This window comes from Macaca mulatta, chromosome 2 (genome assembly GCF_049350105.2).
Source record: "Macaca mulatta isolate MMU2019108-1 chromosome 2, T2T-MMU8v2.0, whole genome shotgun sequence".
Classification (NCBI taxonomy): Eukaryota; Metazoa; Chordata; class Mammalia; order Primates; family Cercopithecidae; genus Macaca; species Macaca mulatta.
In genome coordinates, this window is record NC_133407.1 from 197,323,835 (window position 1) to 197,335,301 (window position 11,467).

An 11,467-nucleotide genomic window follows, 5' to 3' on the forward strand; every position below is an offset into this window, starting at 1 on the left:
CCACGCAGATTCTTGCAGGATATACTCACAGGTAAGTTTTCAAGCCCTATGTGGTCTATCAACTCTTGTAGGCCAACTTCTTTGAGTATTTTGATCCTTTCTTCCACTCTCTGCCATCTTAATTTTGGCATTTGTATCTCACTTGGTGAAAGCCATCACTTACTTTCAACTTTGAAGAGCCCACCTAGCAGTATGTTAGTTCTATCCTCTGTCATCCTTGCAGGGCATATTACCTGTATCATGACACAATGCTTGCCATGAGCCATACATACATGGCTCTTGCCAGTACTTGTTAGCTAAGTCCTGTAGTTCCTTTAGCACATTATCCTTTTTTCTCCCTTTGTAGGCCCAGCACATATCTGGCTAGACTATACGGCGACTTATCCCTTTTAGTCTTTCATCAAGACTAGAGGCAGAGTGGATCCTAAGTGACTGGGTTGTATATTGTCTTACGAGACAGAGGCCTGCACTGTTTGCAAGGAAAAGGGAAGGACTGACCTTTAGTATGAAAGAGTCAACCAGTTTTGAAGACATAAATAATACAGAGGAATATATGGATTAAAATTTTTCAAGTGCATTGACCCGGTTTTCCTCATCTCAAGCCTTCGGGCTGTACCCCTTCTCAATCAGGACCCTGACTCTGGCATAGCAGATTTGCTGAGGTTGATAATTCAATCTTCTCTAGAGTCTTCTCTGTCTTTTAAATTAAGTCCTGGGTCTGACCCTCAGCTTTTTATATTTGACTATAAGAAATGAGAGTCTCTTCTAATTCAGCCAAGGAGAATATTCTGGCTTTCACATTTTGCTTTAACCTGGTGATTAATCACATCAGCTTTTCTTTGTCTTTCCCGAGTAAATTGATAGCATTCAGCAGCAGCCGCCACCCAATTTCATTGTCCTGTATTTACTGGCTTTTTCTGAGCCTAGCAAGTATCTGAGTTATTGTATTCATCAGGGCCTTCCTTTTTACTGATGGGTTATCCTAGTTACCACTAATGAACATTTTAACAACTGCCCTGCTACAGCACACAAGGGAATGTCAGCACTTCATCTCCCACCCGTAATGGGCAGGAGATGACCAAGCTTCCAAATCTCCTTTAGGATCTGTTTCCTTGGGCCAAACAACTCCTTGTACCAACTGTCTTAGGTCAGGTTTCATTTCTGGTGAGCAGAATCTTAAACACAGATTTGAATGAAAGAATGTTAACATGCTTGGGATTAACACCTGGACAGGAGTGAGGTAACAGGACTGAAGAGAGAAAGAAACAGAACTGCAAAGCTGTTGTCACACAAGGCTTGGCCAATTCCATGGAGACCACGAAAACCATAGTGGTTCTTACTTGTCCCCAGACAACACAAGGGAACCAGGCATTTGATTACCTACATGAGTCAGTAAATATACATGAGCTACCCCAGGGAAGAAAGCATAAACACGGGGGAGGCAAATCCCTTTGGCTGAGAGCATTCCTTGGGGATGGAATTAGTTATAAGCAGTGCCTGACAACTCTTTTGACAGTTGGGGAAATGATCTCTGAGGAAGGTTCTGGGTGATATACCACACCAGCCACTATAAATAACTTGGTGGAAACTTTTTATTAAAGTGATAATCTTCTAATTTAATATATTTGTACATCAGTCTCCAGGTGCCGAGTTTGTAAAGGATGATAACAGCATGTAAAATCTACTAAAAAGAGATCCATTTTAATTTATAATATAACCCCTCTAGCTATAGAAGAAAAAAAGGCTTCTGCCCTATAATAATGTTCTTTAAAATGTCTTTCTGTTTTCTGGGAGTAAAGAACCAAGAAACAGAGCTCTACACAAGAAGTCAGTAAGAATTCTGCAAGAAAAGGGTATGAATCTTAGATTCATTTATCTTAATCAGTGTGTTTTCACCCATATTCCCAAACATATAAGCACTTCAAATTGGAAAATTTCACTCTTTTTAGATTTTAAAATATATTTGTACTGAGCATAATTAAGTTTTAAATAGCAAAATTGATTTTTTTCGTAAACACCTTTTTCTATTAAAAAAAAAAATTTGTAGGATTAACCACTGTAGTCACTAGGCCTTTTAAGTAGACCCTGAGGACTGAGAAAAGCTGAGTGGGAAGGTGAGAAAAAGGAAAGTACAGATTTCTCATTCAGAAACTGAAGGTTTCTGAATTGCAAGTTAAAAATATGAGTATATATGGGTTCAGGATTCATGTCTCTTGATATATGGTACATCCTCTACACCACGCTGAAGCCATTTTCACATGACCTCCTTAATATCACACAGCCCGATACATTATCTCTAATAGGTCGTTATGATTTGCTGCCTTCTCAACAGTCCAGAGTCTCTGTAAGGTTGTAAGAAAGAGTTCGTCTTTGTCAGCAATTGTCTTTGCAAGATTTAGTCTAAGGCTCTCATGAAATAAAAATCCATCCATTTCCTGTTCTTATATGTTAACTAGAGAAGTTCATACCCATTATAAAGGGTCAGACAATATTAGACAAAATATCATTCTCTACATTTTTTATCCATTCTATCTACTTTCTCCATCCCATCCGAATTTCTTCCTCTTCTGGTTTTAAAATGAAAGCTCCCATATATACCAATAAATGCAAAATGATAATGAAGGAGGAGAATGTCCGAGAAACAATGAGCAAAACTGGGGAAGGAAGGCAGAGCTCACTGTCGGTTACGTTCTCTCCAATAACTTTCTGTGTTATTCTCAGATTTCATAGACGTGTACAGGTTTATCACATCTGAGAACATGATATACCTATCCTTCTGGTAGAAAAGCAGATCGATGAAGATTCTGTCTCTTTAATGGGGTAACAAGACTAACTTAAACTCAGTAGTGCCCAGAGAGATAATCAGTGCCCTCCAAATATGTGACCTCCCTGTCTCAGACCCCCATGCTGGGCAAGAAGGAAGACACAGGTTACCCAATTCCCTAAAAGCAGGAGTATGATGTAAACATCAATTAAACCAGGGGTCCCCAACCCCTCAGGCCATGGAAGTGAGCAGCGGGCAAGCAAGCAAAGCTTCATCTGTATTTACAGCTGCTCTCCATCACTTTCATTACTGCCTGAGCTCTGCCTCCTGTCAGAGGCAGCGGCATTAGATTCGCCTAGGAACACAAACCCTATTGTAAACTGTGCATGTGAGGGATCTAGGTTACATGCACCTTATGACAATCTAATGCCTGATGATCTGTCACTGTCTCCTGTCACTTCTAGATAGGACCATCTAGTTGCAGGAAAATGACCTCAAGGCTCCCACTGATTCTATATGATGGCGAGTTGTATAATTATTTCATTATATATTATAATGAATTAATAATATAAAGCACACAATAAACATAATGCACTTGAATTATCCCAAAACCATCCCCCGACCCAGTCCATGAAAAAATTGTCTTCTAGGAAACCAGTCCCCGGTGGCAAAAAGGTTGGGGACTACTGAATTAAATGGACCATTTCACCCAAACCCAGGGCAGCAGAGTGATCCACGCTCTCTACCACAGTATGGCTAGGGTTGAGGATTCAGGTCAGAATGCTTTTGAAGGGTAAATACTCTCTCACCCCTTCCCATAACTAAGAACAAGTGTTCTCTCTGACAGCTCTTTCTGATCCCAGAGGCTGAGGTGGTGGGAGGACCCTGGCCCATGGTGAAGACCAAAGGACCTAACTATTCCAGACTCCCAGTTCCAATTACCCCATGTGCTATATCTCACTATCAGTAAGTTTTAGTGGAATAGTGGCTAAACACTGATGGGTGAGGTATTCAGGAAGCTGGGACTTGAAGTGTCTGTTGCAGATTTAGAGAGATAATTCTCAGATAAGGAACATTCAGCAAACTGCATTGGGAAAGAGCTAAATATTAGAAAGAACATTCAATGACATTATGAACTGTTCCTCAACTACAAATATAAGAAAAGAACATTTCCTCTCTTCGTTTAAGGCTGTAAGAAGAGAAAAAAGTTTGGATGAGGATGGAGGCAAGGTAGGTCAAATAAAGAAGATAAATCATTAATTTATAACAAGAGTCCTGGTAAGGACCACTGTCAGAAAAATTGCTCTTTTGCCAAAGCCTCAGAAAACTTAGTCTGAATCAGCTTCAGTTAGATTATACTGTTCAGACTAACATTTCCTTGGTTGACTAAGCTGCAATAACAAAGCACATCAGATCTGCCAGACTTTGCTTAATACTAGTTGAGTAGCAACTGACAACTTCCCAAAGTCACATATAAGCAAGAAGGGGCTTCTTGGACACCCAGCATTTTGGGGAAACCCTGGACCCAAGAGGATAATTACACTGAAAAATGGCAAGATCTTCAAGGTAAGCCAGTGCTCAGACAAGTCTGGAACAAGAATAGCATGAAACAAACATAAGAGTACCCAGAACTATTACGATCAGTGGAATACTGATAAACCAGTTTCCTGGTTGAAAAGGTAGACATGATCTCTAATTTGCAGCATTTGCCAACATCCATTGTGTGAATACTTACACTAGGGCCAATTTCAAGCTACCAGTGTTTTAACAACTGACATGCAAAATTCCTGAACATTTAACATGTGTCCCTTGGGGGCTACACAAGCCAGTTCTGGCATGCCACAACTTCAGTGACAATAAAAGAAACAGGACACATACACACTTACCTTGGCCACAGCAGGCTTAGAATATTCACCTCTTCTTTAATACAGAGTATTAGAAATAAAATAGAAAAACTATACTATGGAGTTTGTGCTGGTTACATTTATATGTTAGTGCTTATTAAGTAAACTATATATCATATCTTCTGTAGTCTCAGTACATGGCATAAATTCATTTTATTTTACCTCCCTGCCATCTTTATAAAGTTATGAAATAAAGAATTTCTACAGTTACAGGAATAGGCCCACGGCTATGTATGGACTAAGTAGACCCGTCCAACTTCTTATACTAAAATGAAGAAGTGAAAAATCTTTCAAGATTGATTAAAAACTCCTCGTCTGGTTATAAAGTACAGTAAATTTTCAAACAGTATTTTCTTTTTTATTATTATTATACTTTAAGTTCTGGGGTACATGTGCAGAACATGCAGTTGTGTTACACAGATATACAGATGCCATGGTGGTTTGTTGCACCCATCAACCTGTCACCTACATTAGGTATATCTCCTAATGTTATCCCTCCCCCAACCCCTACACCCCAACAGGCCCCGGTGTGTGATGTTCCCTTCCCTATGTCCATGTGTTCTCATTGTTCAACTCCCACTTATGAGTGAGAACATGCGGTTTTTGGTTTTCTGTTCCTGTGTTAGTTTGCTGAAAATGATGGTTTCCAACTTCATCCATGTCCCTGCAAAGGACATGAACTCATCCTTTTTTATTCCTGCATAGTATTCCATAGTATATATGTGCCACATTTTCTTTATCCACTCTATCATTGAGGGATATTTGGGTTGGTTCCAAGTCTTTCCCATTGTGAACAGTGCTGCAATAAACATACATGTGCATGTGTCTTTATAGTAGAATGATTTATAATCCTTTGGGTATATACACAGTGATGGGATTGCTGGGTCAAATGGTATTTCTAGTTCTAGATCCTTGAGGAATCACCACACTGTCTTCCACAATGGTTGAACTAATTTACACTCCCACCAACGGTGTAAAAGCATTCCTATTTTTCCACAACCTCTCCAGCATCTGTTTCCCAACTTTTTAATGATTGCCATTCTAACTGGTGTGAGATGGTATCAAATTGTGGTTTTGATTTGCATTTCTCTGACGACCAGTGATGATGAGCATTTTTTCACATGTCTGTTGGCTGCATAAATGTCTTCTTTTGAGAAGTGTCTGTTCAAATCCTTTGCCCACTTTTTATGGGGTTGTTTGTTTCTTTCTTGTAAATTTGTTTAAGTTCTTTGAAAATTCTGGATATTAGCCCTTTGTCAGATGGATAGATTGCAAAAATTTTCTCCCATTCTGTAGGCTGTCTGTTCACTCTGATGATAGTTTCTTTTGTTGTGCAGAAGCTCTTTAGTTTAATTAGATCCTATTTGTCAATTTTGGCCTTTGTTGCCATTGCTTTTGGTGTTTTAGACCGAAGTCTTTGCCCATGCCTATGTCCTGAATGGTATTGCCTAGGTTTTCTTCTAGGATTTTTATGGTCCTAGGTCTTACATTTAAGTCTTTGATCCGTCTTGAGTTGATTTTTGTACAAGGTGTAAGGAAGGGGTCCCGTTTCCATTTTTTTTGCATATGGCTAGCCAGTTTTCTCAATACCATTTATTAAATAGGGAATCTTTTCCCCATTGCTTGTTTGTGTCAAGTTTGTCAAAGATCAGATGGTTGTAGATGTGTGGTGTTATTTCTGAGGCCTCTGTTCTCCTCCACTGGTCTATATATCTGTTTTGGTACAAGTACCATGCTGTTTTGGTTAGTGTAGCCTTGTAGTATAGTTTGAAGTCAGGTAGCGTGATGCCTCCAGCTTTGTTCTTCTTGCTCGGGATTATCTTGGTTATGCGGGCTCTTTTTTGGTTCCATATGAAGTTTAAAGTAGTCAAACAGGATTTTCTACTTGTGTAATGTTATTCTGAAAACATATGTTTGTTAATGAATGTATGGAAGTGTATTAATATGTCTAAACTTATATATAAATAATGTAAATTGCTTACAGTTTAAGTACCTTTGGTTTCATTAGAATGTATACTTGTCAGTCCATATGATCCTAAAGGGGAGAAACCATAAATAACATCTATGCTTTAGAAAAAAAAAAAGACCAGAAATAGCAACAAAGTTTCCCTTCAAAACTAACAGGCCTATAGTATCTAAAATGGACCCCCAAATTCCTAACTTCATGGGAACTACAAAGAAACACGGCTACAAGTATCAGTCATATTTAAAGCTTCAAAGTTGTTATTGCTGTTGTTATTGAGGTGTTGGGTATGTTAATTAGCTCAATTATTTCATACTGTATTCATAAATGTTAACATCACTTTCTACCCCATAAATATATAATTATACATTTTCAGTTTATAATAAAATTTTAAAAATTAAGAAGGCCCTGCTATTACTTTCATTTTAGAATTGATTTAACAAATACTTTGCATAAGGCATTTTTCCAGGTGCTTTGGAGGACACAAAGGTGGTCCTTGTTCTTTAGAAATTTCACATTCTAGAGGGACAGAGAGATGTAAACAAAACGACATGGTGTAAATTCATTTTGTGTTACCTTCTTGCCATCTTTATAAAGTCCTGAATTAAAGAACTTCTATAGTTACAGGAATAGGCCCGCAAGTTGCAGTAACTGTTATCACAGAGGCAGAAAGTCCTCTAGTCACCTCGAGGATGGAGGAAGGAGGGACTCAGTCTCATTGTGAGATCTAGTAAAACATGTGGGGATTATGAACATGTAGTACGTCTAAGATTTCAACTGTCAGATGCAATAAACTCCCAAATTTTGAAGTAGCAGCAAAAATTTTTAACAAGAGTTTCAGAGGAGAACTTTTACAGGATGCATTGGAGATAAAATGAGAAAGTATGATGGGACAAAACATTGTATGAGGTGAGGTAGACGATAATAAGCGATGCACTTAAAAATTATAACAAGGACCAATAATGGACAGTCTTAAATCCCATGATCAAAAATTTGGGATTTTTAAAACAAGTGTTGAGAAGCTTATTAACATTATCTGAACTCATGGCTGTGAAAATAGATTTGTATGGGGGACCATAGCACTGGAAGAGATCTTTTTTTTTTTTTTTTTTTTTTAGAGTCTGAACTAGAATTATTGTGTGAAATTTAGAAGTGTTATTTGTAAGGGATCAAAAAAATTAAAACAAGTTAGATTCGTTTATTCAAAAAATTGAATTTATTTTATCATATAACTGAAAATCAAAAGGCTGCTTAATTCTGCAGGCTCAAAAGATGTCACTTCAATCCAATTTGTCTTCCTATTTCTACACTACTCAATGTCTGCTTCATTCTTAACCTCCATGTAATTACAAGATGTCAGCAATAGGTCCAGGCATACATTATACCAGATTTATGACCTATAAAATGTTGAATAAAATGTCTCAATCTTTTTTCAAGAAATTGACAAGCCTATTCCAAAATTCACACAGAAAGAAAAAGAACTTGGCAAAATAAAAATTGTTTAAGTAAAAGTAAAGCTGAGTAACTTATACTGCTATAATCCAAGCTAGTTTAATAGATCTAGAGATCAAGGGAATAGAATAAAATCTATAAATAGACTGTTACTTATATGGTCAAGTTGCCAACATAATTCAATGGAGGAAAGAATAGTCTTTCAACAAATGGAGATGGAACACCCAAATGTCTATGTGGGAAAAAAATAAACCTCATATGTTATCTCATACTATATGCATAAATCACTTCAAATATATATTCTGTATCCTAACGTAAAAGCTAAAACAATAAAATGTTTGGAAAAAGAAGAAAAACAAATATTTGTGACATTGAAGTAGGCAATAATTTTTTAAATAGAACACAAAGAGCATAAGCTATATAAAGAAAAAATTATAAATTATACTTTATCAAAATTAAAAACCTTTGTTCTTTGAAAAACACAGTTAAGAAAGCAAACTATGGACTATGGGAAAATGTTTGCAAAGCATACCTAGAAAGGGACATGTATCAGGGATATATAAAGAACTCCTGGGGATGGGGCCAAGATAGCCAACTAGAAAAAGCGGATATCAGAGGCTCCCATCAGAAAGAACACAATTAGCACGTGAATCCTTCACTGTCAACCAAGGTATCCAGGTTCTCTCATCAGAACTGACTAGGTGGCTGTGATCCACAGAAAGGAAGAAAGAGCAGTGTGGTGTACCGCCCACCTGAGAGCCACATGGAGCAGGGGAGCCCCCGCCCCCTAGCCAAGGGAAGCAGTGAGTGAGTGTGCTATCCAGCTGGGGAAACTGTGTTTTTTCCACAGAACCGTGCAACCCACAGATTGCAAAATCCCACTGGCAAGCCCACGTCACTGAGGCCTAGGTTCCCAACCCCAGAGCTGCGCAGATTCTCAACAGCCTGTCAGCTGAAATCTGCATAAGCCTGCCGGCTCCCCAGGAGGAAAGGTGACCAGCACCACCATTGTGGCTGCCTGCTGCCTAAGCCCTTTGAGTTCCTTGGAGGAGGGGCATCAGCCAGTACTGGGACTCATAACTGCCTAACACACTAAGCTTCCTGGACGAGGGAAGGGCAGCATCCATCTCTATAGCTCCAGGCTACTCTTTTCCCCTGCTGGAGCCAGGGAGGCTGGGTGGCTTGGTCCCCAAGAGATGTCCCCCAGAGCCCAACATACCACCTGTGGCAGACTGCAGCCAGAGCGCCTCTTCAGGGCTGACCCTGAAGCATCCTTCTTCACTGGGGCGGGAGGTGCAGGAACTCCAACAACTCCACCCAGAGACTCAGGGACAGGACCCGGATCTCCCTGGGCCTGAGCCCCTGGGTGGGAGGTGGCCACAGTCTCTGCAGACCAGCAGACTTAGCCTTTCTTCCTGGTAGTTCTGAGGAATCCAAGCAGCCCAGATGAGCGGGTTTCCCCCAGCGAAGCACACCCCCTCCACTAAGGGACAGTAAAAGTTCTTCATTAAATGGGTCCTGTTCGCTGTGCCACCCAACTGGGCGAGACCCTCCAACAGGGGTTGACAGACACCCTATATAGGAGTGATCCTACTGGCATCAGGTGTGCGCCCCTCAAGGTCAGGGATCCCAGAAGAATGAGCAGGCAACCATCGTTGCTGTTCTCCAACCTTGTTGAGTGACATCTCCAGGTGCGGGAGCAAACCAGATGAATAGCACCTAAAGTGAACCCCCAGCAAACTACAGCATCCCTACAGAAGACGGACCTGACCATGGGAAGAAAGCAAACACAAAGCAGCGACGACAACATCACCAATAAAAAAAGTCCCCACAAAAACCCCATCCAAGAGTCAGCAGTCTCAAAGATTGAAACTAGACAAACTCATGAAGATGAGAAATAAGCAATAAAAAATGCTGAAAATCCAAAAGATCGGAGTGCCTTTTCTCCTCCAAATGATCACAATGTGTCTCCAGCAAGGGCATAGAACTGGATGGAGGATGAGATGGATGAATTGACAGAAGTAGGCTTCAGAAGATGGGTAATTAAAAACTCCACTGAGCTAAAGGAGCATGATCTAGCCCAATGCAAAGAAGCTAAGAACCTTGATAAAAGGTTAGAGGAGCTGCTAACTAGAATAACCAGTTTAGAGAGGACCATAAATGAACTGATGGAGCTGAAAAACACAGTACGAGAACTTCGTGTATCAATAGACAAATCAACCAAGTGGAAGAAAGGATATCCGAGTTTGAAGGCCACCTTGATGAAATAAGGCATGTAGACAAGATTAGACATAATAATAATAATGAAAAGGAGCAAAAAGGCCTCCAAGAAATATGGGACTTTGTAAAAAGATTGAACCTACGATTGATTGGAGCACCTGAAAGAGATAGGGAGAGTGGAAGCAAGCTGGAAAACACACTTCAGGATATTATGCAGGAGAACTTCCCCAACCTAGCAAGACAGGCCAATATGCAAATTCAGGAAATACAGAGAACATCACTAAGATACTCCACAAGAAGATCAATTCTAGGATACATAATCATCAGATTCTCCAAGTTCAAAAGGGAAGAAAAATGTTAAGGGCAACCAGAGAGAAAGGTCAGATCACCTACAAAAGGAAGCCCATCAGACTAACAGTGTACCTCTCAGCAGAAACTCTACAAGCCAGAAAAGACTGTGGGACAATATTCAACATTCTTAAAGAAAAGAATTTTCAACCCAGAATTTCAGATCCAATCAAACTAAGCTTCATAAGTGAAGGAGAAATAAAATCCTCTTCACACAAGCAAATGCTGAGGGATTTCATTACCACCAGGTCTGCCTTGCAAGAGCAAGGAAAGGAAAGGAAAAACTGGTACCAGCCACTGTAAAAAACACACCAAAATATAAAGGCCAATGACACTATGAAGAAACTGTATCAACTAGTGTGCAAAATAACCACATAACATTGTGATTACAGGTTCAAATTCACATATAACAATACTAGCCTTAAATGTAAATGGGCTAAATGATCCAATTAAAAGACATAGAAGGGCAAATTGGATAAAGAGTCAAGAGCCATCGGTGGGCTGTATTTAGGAGACCCGTCTCATATGCAAACACACACCTAAGCTCAAATTAAAGGGATGGAGGAAAAATTTACCAAGCAAATGGAAAACAAAAAAAAGCAGGGGTTGTAATCCTAGTCTCTGACAAAACAGACTTTAAACCAACAAAGATCAGAAAAGACAAAGAAGGGCATTGCATAATGGTAAAGGGAATGATTCAACAAGAACAGCTAACTATTCTAAATATAGATGCACCCAATGCAGGAGCAGCCAGATTCATAAAACAAATTCTTAGAGACCTACAAAGACACTTAGACTCCCCACACAGAATAGTGG